The sequence below is a fragment of the Passer montanus genome, unplaced genomic scaffold (assembly GCF_014805655.1).
Source record: "Passer montanus isolate IOZ18808 unplaced genomic scaffold, ASM1480565v1 scaffold1, whole genome shotgun sequence".
Lineage (NCBI taxonomy): Eukaryota > Metazoa > Chordata > Aves > Passeriformes > Passeridae > Passer > Passer montanus.
In genome coordinates, this window is record NW_024356504.1 from 6,341,624 (window position 1) to 6,359,074 (window position 17,451).

Genomic DNA, 17,451 nt, shown 5'->3' on the forward strand with positions numbered 1-17,451 from the left:
ACAGTCTCTGGTAAGAGACCCATGAATGTGGAAGTATATTCTTTAAGAAAAACCCATTGTAACTTCCATTTCATGCAAGGCTTACAACCTGTACCCTTGGGTGGAAGAAATCTGTTTCTGTTTCCTCCTTGTGTTACACTCTTCCTGCACCTCTCAACACTTCTCCAAAACCCTATTTATTTGCTTAATTACTTTACTTGGCATTTCCTTCATCCTGGCATCAGTCTGTATTTTCTCAACAGTCTTCCCATCCCTTTTCAAACATATGTGTTCTACAGCAAAGTGTGACCAAAATGCCTTCCAGTGCTTTTATGCAGCTTGGTTCTCTGCTCCATGGCTGCTCTCCTTTTTGTGTATTTGATGCAATGTGTGAGTTGAAGTTTTTTAAATAAGGAGCAAAAATCCTTAGCTTTAACTCATTTGCTTACCTTTGATACTGGCTCCCTGAAGACCTGTCCTGAGGGAGTTTTTGAATCAGTCTGCATGTCCCTCAGAATCCAGTTTCTATGCTGTGGTTTGCCTGAAAACAAAGAGAACAGCATTTTTTAAGCTTTGAAGCTATTATAAAGCAATAGAATAATTAATCTTTCCAGAGAGTTAATGTATATAGGAACTGCACAGGCCTACAGCCATTTCAACACAGAGAAAGTCAGCTCTTTTCTGCTGGGGGAGAAGAAACCTGTCAGGGCTGAGCATATCACATTGCGACTAAAGGAAATGCTGTGGGTTAGGTAATGCTAGAGTTTACCCTAAATGTCCTATAACAGTAAACTAAAATCAAATTTAACAGTGTTAAGAATGGAAAAATGTTCTAGAGAGACTAGAGAGCAGACAGGAACTGCAGCAAGGTGTCCTAGAGAGGCCTCCATAGTTCATCACTAGGCCATTAAACCTGTGATTATTGTGATATTAAATATTTCCCACAACTGTTTCCCCATGGGGAGGAGACCTGTGATTTCAAATTTTGTTCACCTCCATGAAGCACAGCAGCAGGCTGTAAAGCATGTCTCTAATTTACAGTGCAATTGTATTATATATTATGCAGCATAAACAGCATGACCTTTAAAAAAAAAGTTTTTAAAAAGTCACACCACATAACAGTGTCTGAAGTGCACTAATAAGCAATGCCCTTTATTTAGTATTCATTGTGTGTTTTCTGTAAAAGTCACTGGACATTAAAAAAAAAAAATCACTTTGCAGATTTGTGCCCCTGCAAATGTTGAATGCCCTCTAATGGAGAGCAGTTCAGATACTGATACTTGGTTTTCCATAGAGCCAGAGTGTGGCTTTCTTGAGGGCACTGCTGCCAGGATTTGCAGCCCCAAGGGGGTCATCACTCCCTTGCCCACATGGCTGCACTGCGAATAGGCAGAGGCAGCTCTGGCACACACTGCCCGCTGCAGCCTGCAGCCAAGGCTCCTTGGCCACAGGCTGGGGAGGGAGATGAGCCATGCTCCCGATGGAAACATGTCCCCACAAAAGGCTGTGGAGTTCTGCAAGCTGTGGCTGTTTTAGAAGATACGGCTAGAGGGCAGTCGGCATGCCTGGAATTTGCTTCATCTTGTTACATCACAACAAACGTGCCCAGAGCAGCATTTTTCCTGTTCTTCCCTTTTCCTGATGTTTTTATGTGCTTTTCCTCGGGGAGTATGCTGTGCTCACAGACAACCCAGGGCTTCTGAACAGGTTGGGTGATGCTGAACACAAGGACCTCAAAGTAGAGAGGCCTCTGCTGCTGAAAGAAGAGGGAGAAGTGGCAGGGCTGAGGTACCACAGCAGGAGGAGGCCTGGGACAGGCACTTCCTCCTCTGCTGCATCAAGAGATGCTTCTGCATGGAGTCTCCTCTCCATTCCAGCAGCATTTCCACCCTGTCCACCATGGCCTCTTTCTCAGCAATAGCACCCAACCCTCCCACAGCAGTGACATGCTGGGGCAGATGCCCTCACCCTCGTTTTGTCCTGGAGAGCTGCCTACCCACACACTCTGTGCCCAGAAGAACTGGGGCCTGCGCTTATGTGGCTGACATCTTTTGCAGCACAGGACTGTTGCTTCCTCCAGTGGCAAGCACACGTTTATAGCATCTCCCACTGCAGAGCACGTTGGTCATGAAAAATATATAAATGTTACAACCACTTTTATTACCATCTTTATACCACATTTAATGTTATCACTATGTGACTTACACACAAAATACATTTTTAAAGGAAAGCATATACATTTTTATTTAGAGAGAAAGGAAGTAACAGTTTATGCTCCCTATACATATAGTAAAATCCACCTAAATTAATGCCCTAAGCCAGCAGAGTCCTTTTGTTCCAAAAAAAAATCAAAACCACTCCCCAGAAACATCTGACCATATTCCCAGGGCCTGCACTGGGCAAACAGCTGCAGATAAGCATAGATTCCTAAGCAAGAGTCTCTGTTGGTTTGGTTGGTGTGTTTTTGTTTTTTGGGGTTTTTTTGTTGGGTTTTTTTTTGGGGGGGGGGTGTTTGTTGTTGTTGTTGTTGTTGTTTTGTTTGTTTTTATTGGGAGCAAGGGGAAAGAAGCCCTCTGTTGCAGCATCAGTGTCTAAAAGGTGAGCAGCACAAGATGCTTCCCATGCACATCACCCCCATACCAAGGCCAGTCTCCAGGATTCTATTTGCACTAATAGCCCCTTTTGCATCTTGTCCTTACAGGACATCTTATGAAATGTTCTTGTCCTCAAAACTTGCAAGGCCTTGACATCCATGTTGCAGGTGACAAACTGTTGTACTGCATCTTTTTTTTTTTCCAATTACCTTTGCATTAATCACAGCACACATGAGCAAAGGCCTCAGACCAGCGCTCTGACAGCAGCCCACAGGCACTGGCAGGAGCAGGAGAGGCACGAGAGCCTGAGATACAAGTTCCTTCATGCCCCACCTTGGATCCCCTTGGTGCTCAAATCTCCATCAAATGTCTGCTGACACCATCAGCACAACGCAGGCAGTGAATGCCAGGGACCCTTGTGATCAGCACCACAGTCAGAGCTCATCCAAAAATTTCTGTAATTAAGGGGTGGCTGACTTTATGGTAAGACAGAGATAAAAGGTGGGACAGCAGAGTCTTCCTATACAGTGCTGGGAGGAACATGATGACTGTCTTCCTTAGGAAAGTTGTGCTTACTTCTACTGGGTAAGCAAGCCCTTTTAGCAGGAGAACAAAGAATGTTATTTCTCTAAAAATGGTGAAGTTACAACAAGAATAAAAGTATATTAGTAAATACAAGTAAAATTAGTAAATACAAGGATAAAAGATGTTTTAAGAGCCCATTCCACATTATCTTACAACATCCTATTTTAGAAGCCTGAGTTCAAAACTTCCACAAATCCATATTAGCTTTAGCTTCCAGCAAAGGCAGAACAGTCTAACCCTGAAAAATTCAGATTCGGAACACTGATGTGATAACGTGGCTGTGTGGGCTGAAAGATAAGCAATAAAAGAATCATCCCTTCCTCTCCCTCAGGCTTCTCTTCCTTTATTTCTCTTTAACCTTTCAGTAAATTAAATACATCTATATTTTGGGACTCTGCTAAAACTTGCTGTCTTCTTAAGGAGTGGGTATGGCCAAGACAATGTGCAACTTCTTCATGTTTCCGAAGGAAGTGTTTTTGCACCTCATTTGGACGACTTATTCTATACAAAAAAACAGTTTCTAAATGAAGTAAAAGAGGCTTTAACTACTGAAAAACTTTTCAGGCTCTATTTTCAGCAAAGCTTTTTTTTTTTTTTTTTTTTTTTTTGCCTGATGCTTCTTTTCCATTAAGTAGAGAAATTGAGACATTTGGACTCATTTTCCTAAGAACCTTTTGATTAGTATCATTTTCCTATATCTTGCCTGAATTTAAACTAATAAAGCCTTAGAGCAAGCCTTGCCAAACCAAACCAAACAGTCCAGAATATTTCTATTTTTGAAGATCTTCCCCTAAATTAACTGTCATTTATAGTCCAAACTGCAGGCCAGGAAAACCAATTAAAAAGTTCAAATTCACTTCAATGAGTCTTAAATTGGCACCTTAGAAAATGCCCATTTTCACAGACTACTATTTCAAGCCATCCAAGCGCAGCTTCTGGAAAGTACTGGAATGCTACAACCCCATGAGAAAACCCCTTGTTTCAACACACTTAAAATGTTTCAACCCACTTAGAAATCAGCTAACCCCACGTTTCCCATGGCGCAGCTGCTGCACATTGAGAAAACATCACTGTTGCTCAACGAGAAGCAGAGCTGGCAGGGGATTCTGATCCTTCACCAGGAGCTGGCCAGGCACAGCCTCGGAGCCGCGGCTCTGAGCGCAGGGCTGAGCACTGCCCACCACATTAGGCTGGCAGCGCAGCCCAGCCCCGGGAGACAGCCGTGTGCCCACAGCCATCCTGCCAGGAACGGCTCGGGAAGGGAAATCGAATACGCAGCTGCCACGTTTTCTCTGGAACATGGGAATCATCACTCAGCATCACAAACTTTTGAACTTCCCGAGGTGAATGTATGCACTGGCTCTGAACGGTCTGAGCTGCTCATGGCGTTTTTTGTCCTCTGCTGTGCACACTCATCCACTTCCCTGAATTTCAGCCTTTCTTGCTGCTTACCTTCTCCTTTCCCCCAGCTCTGCCCCTAGGACCCTTTCCAGCCTGTGTCACGAGCAGGGAACAGGTTGACGAACAGCTTTTTATGAGTCTGTTTTATTTTACAGCTCTCTTTCCCGTGGGAGAGGGCAGAGCGAGTTGGCTAACACTCAGATCCTGTTGGGTTGAACTGTTTACTAACAGCCGTTTTCCAAATTAAAATTAGCACAGCTCGGATTTTTCTGAGCCGCACGTCTCTGGTGCCTCACAGAGCTCTTTGTGTGCCCCTCCGCTGATTCACGGCCGCTCACACGGCCGGCACACAGGAACGCGAGAGCTCGACACGGCGTGTCGGATTTTCTTGCTCTGTCAACAGTATTTATCACTGCGGCTCCCACGCGGAGCAGGAGGAGATGGCGAAGCACCATCAGCGCTGAGGGACCGGGCATTCAGAGCGCACATAAATCCTTTGCTCTTCCCCTGCGGAGCAGCTCAAGGCCCACGGCGTTTTCACAGCGTCCAGCGCCACACGCTCTGATGGCAGCAGAGGCGCAGCCCGCACACCGACACCCCCGCGCCGCTGCCGCGGGTGCGGAGACACAGCATTGTCCCCGGGAAGCGCCAGGAGCCGGGTCCCGCTTCAGCGGGAGCCGCGGCCCGAGGAGCCCTTGCGGCGGGGCCGGGCCGTGCTGCAGAGGGCGCTGCTGCGCCGGGACCCGCGGGCCGGCAACGGGAACGGGAATGGGAATGGGCCGGGATCCGGAACGGGCCGGCAGCGGGAATGGGAATGGGCCGTGCCGCCGGCGCAGTGCCGCTCCCGACACAAAGGGGAGCGGAGCCCCGCGCTTCCCAGCTCACGGTAGAGCTCCCTGCGTCGCACGGCTGGAGAGAAGGAATGTCCCAGCCGAGTGGTGAAAGGCAACATCCCTGCTCCCTCGGGCCCGGTGCTGGCCTGCCCTCGGATCTCCAGGAAATCCCTACTGCCCTTTCCCCGCGTTTAGGAGGAGCAAGGACATGCAAGGACATGCACGGCCCAGCAGAGAGGCGCTTGTGCTGCCTCAGCATCAGCTGGAGGACAGCAATTTTGGTTACCAGTGCCTTCAGCCCAGGGATGCAGGCATTGCCATGCACCACCTGCATGGGAGCTGAAGGCACTCCTTACAGGGACTGCACATTGGAGAGGAACCTGTCCCTAAGTAGCGCGGTCTGACCCCTGGGCAGGTATTTGTTCACTCCCTGCACACCTGCCCGCACCAGAGCCCAGAGCTGTGCCGGTGGCGCCGCGGGGAGCGTTTGTTCACACGCGGCAGCGCCGCCCCGTCCGCCTCTGCGGAGCGCTCGCAATTGTGTGCGCGGCAGGAATCAGCCCTCCCTTAGAGACGGGGAGCAGCCGCAGCTTTACCCGGCATAACCGCGGCCAGCTCCTTTTCTGCCTCTCAGCCTGAGCAAGAATGTATCAGGGTTTCGGAAGGTATGAAATGCTGGTAAAAAGACTCAGTAGCAGTGAAACAGTCAACAAAACATAAAGCTGTTAGAGCGGGATGGCGTCTCTGGGAAGGGAGATGCGGGAGCCCTGCCCTCTGCCTTTGTGCTCAATCCAGGGCAGAACGCGCAGAGACGCCTCCCTGATCTTGTGAAATGCCTGCCAGCGAGCATGTGTAATGTACTGTGAAATTTTTGTGACTTGCTAGGTTATAAAGCTGGTTATAGGAGAATTTAATAAAAAAAGGAAACCAGTTTATCTCTTTCTGATAATTTCTCTATGGCTTTAGGGTCTCATTCTAGCTTCCTCTCCACGCCTGGAGAGGTGATCCTAATATTCAGCATAAAATGTACAGATTCCCTGAAGGAAACTTGAAAGAAATTCTCTGCTTCAGATTCAAACCTGACAGTATATATCACATCAGGGGATCCCTTTTATCAGCAGGATATTCAGAAGGGATGAATGATTTACTCACATAATCTCTTAAACCTTTCACTTGCAGAGTCTAAGATAGAATTTATAGCATTTTTATCATTTGTGCCCAAAAAAGCCCCAGTAAAATTCCTCTATGAAATCTGAAACCATACTCACTGATTTTCTAGCTGATGAAATTTCAAAGAAACATGTTTTTCTGTGATAGAGTAATAGCAGGCCTTTGCCTTGGCTTTGGTGTTTTCTCGTGTTAGAGATCAGATAATTCCTCCCTAGAGAGACACATTAAATAGAAACCTCCCATCTTTTGCAATTGAAACACTGAGGATGTGTATTAACCTCCTGTAATTTAAGACTGCACCGTGTTTTGCAGAATTATTTTCTCTTGATTTCCATTTTTCAATTAGATGCATATTTACACAAGAAACCTAAACAAACAATGCTTTCATTCTGAGTTTTAACTTAAGTAATTAGCTGTGTTTCTAGATGATGAGGAAAGCAACTTATGTGACAGCACTTGCTTAATATTTCTGCCATGAAATTACTGCAGAAATGTAAACAAAAAATGGGCTGTGACATATTTCTCTTTCTAAAATATTTTTCCTGCCTGATATGTTCTCCTTTTTGTGATGAAAATATAAGCTGGGTTGAGTCCAGGTTGTTTGTCCTGTTGTACCAATAAAGTGCTATGATATTTTTTATTCTTCTAAAGTAAATCTTGAATTAAACTGGTGGAAATGAGCCCAGAATGAGAATGCAAAACCAATCATCATCTCATTTGCTAACGTTGTAAGAACCCAGAACCATCGAGTCTTAATCTGGGCTGATACAAATAAATATGTAATAATACCAATAACTGTTTCTTTATTTGAACTTAAAGGTTCCAGGGACAGGAGGCAAATTAGCATGCCTAGATTGGTAATCAGCACATTGGAAACAGAAGTACAAAGCAGAGCAACAAAAACTGAGATTTCATTTTAGCTGTTAGTGAATTTGCGCTCACCCCTTAGAAGGGGGTTGCTGGCTCTGAACTAATCTCCAGAAGGTTACCTGCAAACAGGGATGCAATTCCAATAAGGACTTCCCACCTCAGACTGCATTTCTGTCAAGCCCGCAGGGGGCCCCTCACCCCTACTTTTCTGCCTTACAGAGCTCCTGCATGAGCTGGGGCTTTGCTCAGCTGGGACACCACTGACCTCCACGAGGCAGGGTCCTCACTGAGTGCTAAATTGTGCTCACACTCACCTAGTGCAAGCCCCAGTAATTCCATGCAGTTCAGCAAAACAGAGTCAAATTTACACCAGCGTAAGTGACAGCAGGATTTGGCCCTGTGGAGCAGGGTCTGTAAGGCCAGATCCTCCATGGGTCTAAGTTAATTTGGCTCAGTTTGCATTTGCAGTGCCAAATTTATTTCTTTCCGTTTAGTATGTGGACAAAGGTCAAGTTAAGAAAATATTTCACTGTCATAATTATTCCCATGAAATCCAGAGCAGTTTGTATTTGGCAGCCAATGTCATTTCCCATGCTTTAAGAAGCTGGCATTAATTTCCTGACACTGAACAAAGACAGATTCATTTACCCATTTTCCTGACTGCCATTTTCTTCACCTGGCATGTCTGAACCCCTGCAATCTGATGCAGTCCTGGAGAGGAGCCTTCCTGGGCTCTACTATAGCACTAACAATAACCATATCTCCATTTAGTGAGGATTTGTGCTGGATTTCATTTGGGGGGAGTTTTACTTTAAACCTGGGGAGCAAACCTGGCAGCTTTGCCTCCCAAGGGCTCTTTGCTGCTGCATTTTCTCCCTGAGAGCCTACCCATCATTAGAGAGCAGAGGTGGGATGCCACAGGAGGGCGATTCCGAGGCTGTCGCTGTGTGTCAGCCGCCCTGCAGCTGGATAATGCCCAGTGTGGTGAGCAGCCCTTGGGAGCAGCTCAGTGCTTCTGGCATGGACCCTCCAGCACCTTCCCTCTCCCAGCATCCTGTGTATGCAGCAAAGCTCCCAAGGAGAAGCACTCTGCCATTTTTCCCATCTGAAATGAATCCCAGACTGGGAGCAGCCAAGCAGGAGCACTGACGGCAGCAAGGGCACTGGGATGGGATAAAGTCTTGAAGGGCTACAGGGGAGCCAGGGTGCCCTTCTGTGCCTCCAAGGGACTGAGTTCTGGCTCTGCCTGCAAACGCAAATGCAAACAGCCACCCCCTTTCTTTTTCACAGAAATATTTCAGTCCATGACATGTAGCTAATATCCTCAGCTGATGCTGGCTTGCCTGGCTCCCCTGAAGCAATGAATATTTATACTAGCTAAGTACCAGCATACATTTCATATCCTTCTGATTATTGCTTACAGCTATTCCTGTTTGTTTTCCCATAGTACTCAGAAGGCTGAATGCCTTTTTCATGAAGCATGTTTTCACCATCATTTTTTTCCCCTGTAGGTTTCTGATTTACACATTTTGACTTCCCATCACAACTTTGTATTCGTTTAAATTGGTCAGTGGCAAGATTACCTAAAGTGCATTTGTCCCACCCTGACACACAAAAAAACATGTCACCCCTCTCTGCTCCCCGCACAAAAAAAAAAAAAAGAAGAAAATTCAAGCCAGATAATTCTGCGCATCCATGGCAACAACATAAGCACGGAAACAGCAGGGTGGACACTCCCACACCCTGGCCAGTGCTGCAGGATTTCAGTAAATTTTCCCATTTCTCAGGATATTAAGTTTGACTGCAAGGAAATCTAGACATCATGTAATCTCAGTGCAGCCTTGGAGCTAATAAAGACACATAAAACATGCCACAGCCTGGAAGCTTGCTCAGAGATTCATGTATGGGTTTTGAAATGAGGACAAGTACAGCAAGGGTGCAATGGGACACAAAGAGCAAAGGAGGAAGACTCAAATACAGATAACATAAGGAGGCACAGCCTATTGGAAAAATACAAATTTTCCTAAGCAAGGAAGACCAACTCACGTTTGGATCACACGTCTGCCACACTGTGGCAGCTAAACCATGGGTGTATGTGTGCTTTCCTCCACTCCTTTGTCCCCCAGAAGGGATCACCCATGGCAGGGACACATTCAGGGGTGCCCTGAGTAGGAAAATGGCCCCCAGAGCAGTGAGCAGCAGCTCCTCTCCCTCCCCCTGGGATAGGCAAGTGGGACCTGAACCATGCAGGCATTGAGACTGGGTTCTGATCACAGAAGTGGCTTTTAAGGATCATCACATCCACTCTGCCATTTCGCTCACTAGCCCAAAGTCAGGGGTGAAGCAACTGTGTGGGTGAAGCAACAGAGCCCTCAGGCCAAGATCTGCATGGGATTTAGGTACCTGAGCTTCACCCTTTCAGCAGGATGTTCCCAAGTACCTGTGGGAATCTGTGCCTTAGGACACGGCATGCTGAGACAGCACCTCAAAGCGCACACCTGCGCTGGGGCTGCGTGGCTGCAATTGCAAGGTTGCTCAACCCTGTGCAGGGCAAGGAGCAGGACAGGCTGTGGCTCCTGGGGCCAGGCAGCAGCATCCTGATGCCTGCAGAGCAGCCCCTCACCTCCTGCTTTGGGCCTTGAAGATGGAATGCTGAGCTTACTGGGCTGCTGCTAGTACATTTTAAATAGTTCAGTTTATTGTCCATCTTAAACCCTCTCTTCTTCAATCCTTCAGCTGGGGGTTTGAAAACAGGTGCTGTCATGAAACACAGATTGGGATTTATTTATTCCCACTCCTGTTCTGCTGTTATATGCAACACTAGAGCCAATCTCACCAAATCCATGACCACGACTTTGTGGCAGCAAAGCATTGAGGCAAAATGCTCAGGGATGAGGAGAAGCATGGTTTCTATCACACAAGCTGAGCTCATGACACACAAGAGAACTTCCTTACATGCTCAGGAAGCATCAGATGGTCTCACCACACAGCTTGGTGGACATCTGAATCTGAGATGGAACTGTATGTGAGACACAACACATGGGCATGGCTGGTGGAAAGACACAGGGCTGAGAGGAGAACAAGCCTTGCAAGCCAGCAGGACAAAGTCCAGAGCGAGATGGAACTGTATGTGAGACACAATACTCCCTGGACATGGGCTGGTGGAAAGACACAGGGGTGAGAGGAGAACAAGCCTTGCAAGCCAGCAGGACAAAGTCCAGAGAAGGTACAGGCACTCTGGGTGGCTGGGATTTTCCCTTGATTTTAGCAATGCTTGTACAACATGTCAGGACAGCCTCCCATACATATCTGGTCTCAGCAACCTTTTAATTGCTTTTGAGGTTTTGTTGGTTTTGGGTTTTTTTAATTGGGATAGCTTTCATCATGCAGCAATGGACACCCACCTCAGTTTTTATAGGGCCATTACAGCAGAAGCTGACAGAGGTGCTAAGAAACCTCATTATTTTAAAAGAGTTTTGTAAGTTTCCTACCTCAAAGTAGATTTTACATTTTCTGTGTTCATTTGCAGTAAATAAATGTGTTATCCCTTGCCTCACCCTGTACTTCGTCACTGATAGGAACTTCTTGTATCTGTTTTCTCCAGGAGGAAATTCCCAGTTGGACACAGGCAATGTGAATAAAAATTTTAGACAAGAAAAATGGGTGCAGAGTGTGTAACTCAGCTCTGAATCATGATGTCTTAAGGGTTTAGTGAGGAAATCTAATTGACACATATGAGTGTTCAGGAGTTAAAACCATGTGGTGGGGGCTGTCTGGTGATTTTGCAGAGCTGCTGGCAGGAGCTGGGCTGAGGGAAATCCCCCTGGTGATTTGTAGTTTTGGAAAGGGAGGACCAGAGCTGCTGAGCTGCCAGGAATTTGATTTCTGGCCACAGCTGTTTATTCCATCTAGTAGTGTTCCTTCTCACAAGGCAAACCCACACCTTCTGAAGAGGCTGTAACACGCACTGCTTATTTTTACCACATCACAGAAACATCTGACTTGGCTCTCCCCCTGTATTTTTAATGCTTGCCAGTTCTAACACTTCAGATATAAAACTTGCAGATCATCCTCTGCCTAGCTTTTGGGTTTCAGTGTGTTTTTTTCCTAGCAATGGGACATGCCCCAAAGCATTTCTGAGGAGAGCAACTCTCATCTTAACAAACAAGAAGTCATTGGCTCTGTATGATATATGCCCTAGTTAAAGTAAACAATAACGTTCATATTTTCCTGTAGGCTGCATCAGAGCACTGGTCAACCATTCAGTAAGTTGCCCATATTTCTTATTGCAATTTATGGCCTTGAGATGGACAGGAGCTAATGCAAATGTCCTGGGCTTTTGTGAGGGATGGTGCAGGGCACATAATGGCTTTGTAGTTACAAATGCTGAGCAGATACACAGTTCACTGATCTGTTAAGCACTTTTGAGATCATGCAGTGTGTAAAAAAATACTATGTACTTGTAAATGTCAAGAGGAGTTACTGATATTTATAGAAAAGAAACTGTTTTACTACTTCCAGTTCTGTGGAGCAAATATACTGGATACTTTAGGGTTCAGCTCCATCAGCCCTGTAGTTTCCATGTGGATCGGATTTTTAAGGTCATAAATTGATTGAGATGACCCCAGCAATTTAGCCCCATGCCTGAACCAACCCCCTGGTCATTTAAAGCCCAGGGAAAGGCAAGTGACATTCAACAGTGGGAAAACAAGCAAAGCAAAGCAAAAGGAATATGGAGGTTTGTAACAGGACAATAAAAACAAGGAATGGGCATTTCATCAGTTGGATTTCACAAAGAGCTTGATCTTGCAGGCTCTCTTTTGCAAAATATGCATGGGCGTAGGAATTTAGCATAGACACCAAAGAGCTCACCTACAGGACTTGCCAAACACAGAATCAAGACAAGCAAGAAAAGAAGGGTTCAAGTCTGGCAGTAAACACAACATTCTGGAAATTACAACTCTAATTTAATGCACCACATGGAAGGCTTTGCATTTTAATTTATCCGTTTCTTTTTAATTGACCAGATTAATTATTTCCACCTTGCCACTTGGCAGGTAGGTCACTGTTCTTTTTCACAGCATTAATGAACTAATTCCATTTTTTCCCCCTGTAATTAAAAGTGCTAGTTACAGAGACCACATTTATAAATTGATTTGGCGCACAATAAAATTTACTCTTTATTAAAGAAAATATAACATCATTTCCCATGTCAAAAGGGATTTCTTTTCTTTGTATTTCTCCACCAGCAAAACCATGACTAGAAAAAAATCCCCTCAACTCTGTACTTTTCAATCAGTAATAAAAATGGGTAAAATAAGATTACCAGTGAACTCCTAAACATCCACAATCTCCCTTGGGCACACCATGCTCAAGCAGAAAAGTGAAAATAATTGAAGGCTCGCATTATCCATGTTTTCTGCTCTAATCAAGGGCTCCCAGGATCAGGTGAAAAAGCAGGACTCGGGAGGATCCCACTGTGGCAGCCCAGTTGCTCACTTTGAGAGAGGCTGCAGGAACACCAACACTTGTTCATTGCAACCAGTACAAGACTGGGGTGGGCTGATTTGGGGGCTGCCACACCTTCAAAAGCTCATCTTAATTATTTACTTACCCTCTCAAATGATTTTTTGTGCTTTTCCTGTCTTTAAATGTCATAACCCAGTGAGCTCACCTAATGGAGCCCAGTTCAGGTAGAGGCTGGATCTCACTGGTTGTACTGGCTAAAAATACACAGGATAAGACAGGAAAACTGGAAGAAGAGGAAGAAGCAGAGGGCTTTGTATAGGAGTAGGGCTAGGATAGATACTACAAACAACTGCCTGAAAACATTATTTTGTATTTCTAATGAATTCACTACAGTCTGGCTGAAGGCTTTCTGTTTTAGCTGTCTAAAAGACACCTAGAAATTGCATTTGAGGGCCATGTCCACAGGTAAACCTCATATCAACACCTTCTGCCACCATTTCCACATCTTCTTATGTATGTGCTGGCACTGAAAATACCTGAATTTGTCCAGTCAGAGAGATTGGACAAAACCTGTCTTTTAAAAGATGTATATGATCTAGCTGCAAGGTAAAAACAAAATATTTGGTATGTTAAATATGTTTCAGGAATGTGTCTACCTGTGAATTCTTGTGCATGTGAGAAAAGATGAATGTTTTCTTTTCTAATCCCTTGCCTTTCTCTAGTGCCCAGGGTAGCTATGACAGGGCTTGAAGAGCGGGTGCAGAGTGAAGAAGAATTGTAAGGGTGACAGAGAAAAGAGAAACCAAAGGAAGAGGATAAAGTCAGGGGGTGCCAAAGAGAGTTAGAATAGGTACTGGTGCTGGCCCAGGAAAATAAGTATCTCAGTCCCCAAAATTACAGCTGCCCAATGCCAAATGCGTCTGACAGCCCTTGTCCCTTTCTGCTCTGGTGTGTGCATCTGAAGCCCAGCTGTTACAGAACATGGTTTTCTCTCTGCAGACTGCATTTTACACCCCCCACAAAGAAATAGGCAAATATTTAAACCTGCAAAACAGCCTTAGGTCTCGTTCTCTGTGCATCTGGAAGAGTGAGATTAATTCAACAGGATTGTGAATAAAAATACAGCAACTGGTATTTCTAATTCCATTTCTCAGTGGAAAGCTTCTAGTAACAGCTAATAACTAAGTCATACTAATCAACTCAGTGACAAAACCTCTAAAGTATGTAATATAACATAGTTTCTGATTTTTTTTTTAATCGAACCTACATGTTGCAATCTCCTACTCTGCAGTCATAAAACTTTATAGTCTTCTCTTTTGTCTACTGAGATTTCAGGTGTTTAACCACTGACTTCCACCCAAACAAAGTCTGTAGTAACAATAATGGTATCCATGTGCTGCAGTAAATGAGCATTTCAGCTTGGCTGGCAGTGACAGCTTTTACATACAAAGGCAAGCAGAGTAGTCTGAATTCTGCACTCTGCCTGTGTAACTTCACTGCAATGCTCATGGCTGTCAGTGGAGTTACTTCTGATTTACTTCAGTGCAGCTGAGGAAAGAGTTTGACCCAGTTTGTCTATATTTATGGAAAGAAGCCTAGAGAACAGCATCTGTTCTTGTTTAAAGTGCAGGAGGAATTCCAGCGTTGCTGAAGGAAAGCATGCAAGCCAAGACTGAGCCAGTAGCATTGTTGCTATGGCACTCCATCCTCAGGATGTTCTTAAAATGCCTGGAAGTTTGGTACCTTGCCCACTGTACCTGGGGGACCAAGGCATGCTAAAGCATTTGTGTGAAATGACTTTTCAATTCAACTCCGACCCAGAGGCACCTCTGGAGAGACTGGGTGGAGGAGGAACAGCGGATGGGAATATGAAACAATTAAAGCTGTTCCATGCTCCCCTACTCCATGAACTGCCTCACATCGTGTTGAAGCCAGGAAAGTTTGGTAATAAAAACACAGCAGTTCCATTAAATAAACTCTTAAGGCACAGGAATGTAACAAAACTAGGGAGTCATCTAAATTCATTACTAGTCCAGACTGGCCAGCACTGCTGCAATGATAAACAGTCATTACAAAAACCATACTTTATTTTCTGTGACTTATCTTGCAAGAATGGTCAAGGGATCCTTCTAGCAAGCAGGGTCCCATTATCTGTGGGGAAATTGTCACTTGCTGAGGTTCTACACTCTGGATTCCCTTTGGGTAGTAATAGACACCAGTCATAGCACTCAGTGCTATTATGCATCACTGCAGCCCCTGCTAGCACAGATCCTGTCAAAGGCAGTACTAGCACGACTTTCAATCAGATAACTTGTTTGAGGGGTTTAGAACCTGATTATAAAAATCTGTTTAAGGTTAAAACTTTGTGCTCTGGTGCTAGAAAATGGCAGAAAAAATAAACTAAGAACTAAAAAATAGAGCTAGGTACTTTCAAAGTAACAATGCAGAGAGAAGGAAAATGGAGCAAATCTGGAACTGCTCAAGTCTGCAAAGATCGGACATCTGTTTTCTTCATTCAGTCCTTGACAGGAAGAACCTGAACTCCAGAAAAGAGCTGCCTTAAAACCTGAGAAATATGTACCTTGAAATCTTTGTTTAGATTTTACCACCACACTCCCAAGTTTACAAATTTCCTGGATTTTCTGGACTGACATTTGTTCTTTTCCACCAAAGGTCTCTTGGCAATATGAGGAGATGAAGCCAGTGTCCTCCTTCTGCCATGTTATATTTGCATGCTTTACCTCCAAGAATCAGTTCTTACTATTCCCTAAACATCAGAAATGTGCAAAATGAGGGCTTGAAAGGATCAAAATAAAACTCTTCCATGTGGATGCACGTACTCCAAAGTGGCTTTTCTCACTCTGTTAGTCCCTGCTGACTTCTTTGACACCAGTGAAGCTCAGCCAAAGCCAGCAGCACACCACCACCACTGTCCCACCTGAATTCTGACACACCTTCACGACTGAGCCAATCTTGGACAGCTACAAAATCCACCCACAGCTTTCCCCTCCAAAATAGTTTCTCCTGACACTAGTTATCCACTCCTTAGCTGTCACCACTTGCATTAATTCTTGACTTGTGTCTGGTGACAAAAGAGAAATGCCCACTCCAGAGCAGTATGGGAGGTTTCCCTGTGTGTCCCAAATACCAATGAGTCTTCATGCTGCTAGTTATGTGACTGGAAACAGCCTCTGCTGCACTGAGCTCACCAAGGGATGCACCTAAAGGGAGAAGGAACAGTGCACAAGGCACCTGCTGAGAAAATGTCTCTCTTGATCCCAGCAGCCTCCATGGGCAGCCAGGAGCCAGAGAGACAGCTGTCCATAGGTATACAGACTCACAGGATGGTAGGGTAGCATCTTTGCCTGGTAATATCAAGCTCTGTAAAATCGTTTCAGGAAGTCATTGGTGAAAATTTTCAGGTGCCCAGTTATTTTGATTTAGAGGTTTATTTTAGTTTATTTTAGTACAATCCCAATCCAGAGAAAAAAATAAATTGAAGTGTAAGAGTAATGCAAAAGGAGATTTAAGATACACACTTAGCTTTTCCCTAGAGCATTATCACTTACAGCCTAGCAGTAAGAAAAATTAAAAAGCACCAATGGAAAATAAAAACAATGTTTCAGTGCACGTCACATTTCTGTTGTTTCCAGATCTTCTGATCCCAATTAGTTTGCCTGCAAAACTATGGAGACCACTTATGATGTTATTAATCAGAGCCATCCTCACACCTGACTTGCTGTGCTCCTGTAAAAGCACGCTCTGGTTTGGGTGGGCTGCCCGTAATTAGTGTCAGGATCCCTGCAGACAGATTTGAAGTTGCTCCTGCCAGCTCAGGGTTTCTCATAGAATTTCCTGTTCCAAGACCTTCCAGTTCTCCAATGGCAGCTCTTACAGAGGAATAAAAATTTTGGCTAATCAGGTTTTGTTCTGCTCCCAAGTACAAATACATCAGGAGAATCTGCACCTTTTCCTCCATCTTGTAGCAGCATCCAAGTACAGGCAGGACCTGAAGCCAAATCCAGCTCTGTCTGAGGATCTGGTAAGAAACACTGATCTACTTTGGGTCCCACACCAGGAGCTGGGGATGAGGGTAACTATTTTTTGTTTTGGGATTTTTTTTTCTCCTTCACTGCCACAGGTAGTTTCCTATCAGTTTCATTACTCCAAGCACTGGGCCAGGCTGGAGCTGAGGAAGAGGTGATCAGGAGGAGGTTAGGGAGGACCTGCCCTTTGTGTCTAGGGTCACACTGTAACTCAGCATCACAGGGAGGAGTCACATCAACAAGTGCCACAGAAGAGAAACTCTATGCTTAAGTGCAGTAGATACTAAAAAAAACTTTAAAGCAAGGAAATTAAAATCTTTAGACTCAGCATGGAAGCTATTTAAGAAACTTGTTTGTGATCATGGAGAGTACAAAAAAAGAGCTGTTCTTTAGGGAGGAGAGAAGGCAGGAAAGTATGGGAAAGAAACCAATAAAATGGTTAAATGGTAAAATATTGTTCAAGCCAAACAGGTGCCTTTCAAAAAAAAAAATAAAAGAAAACCC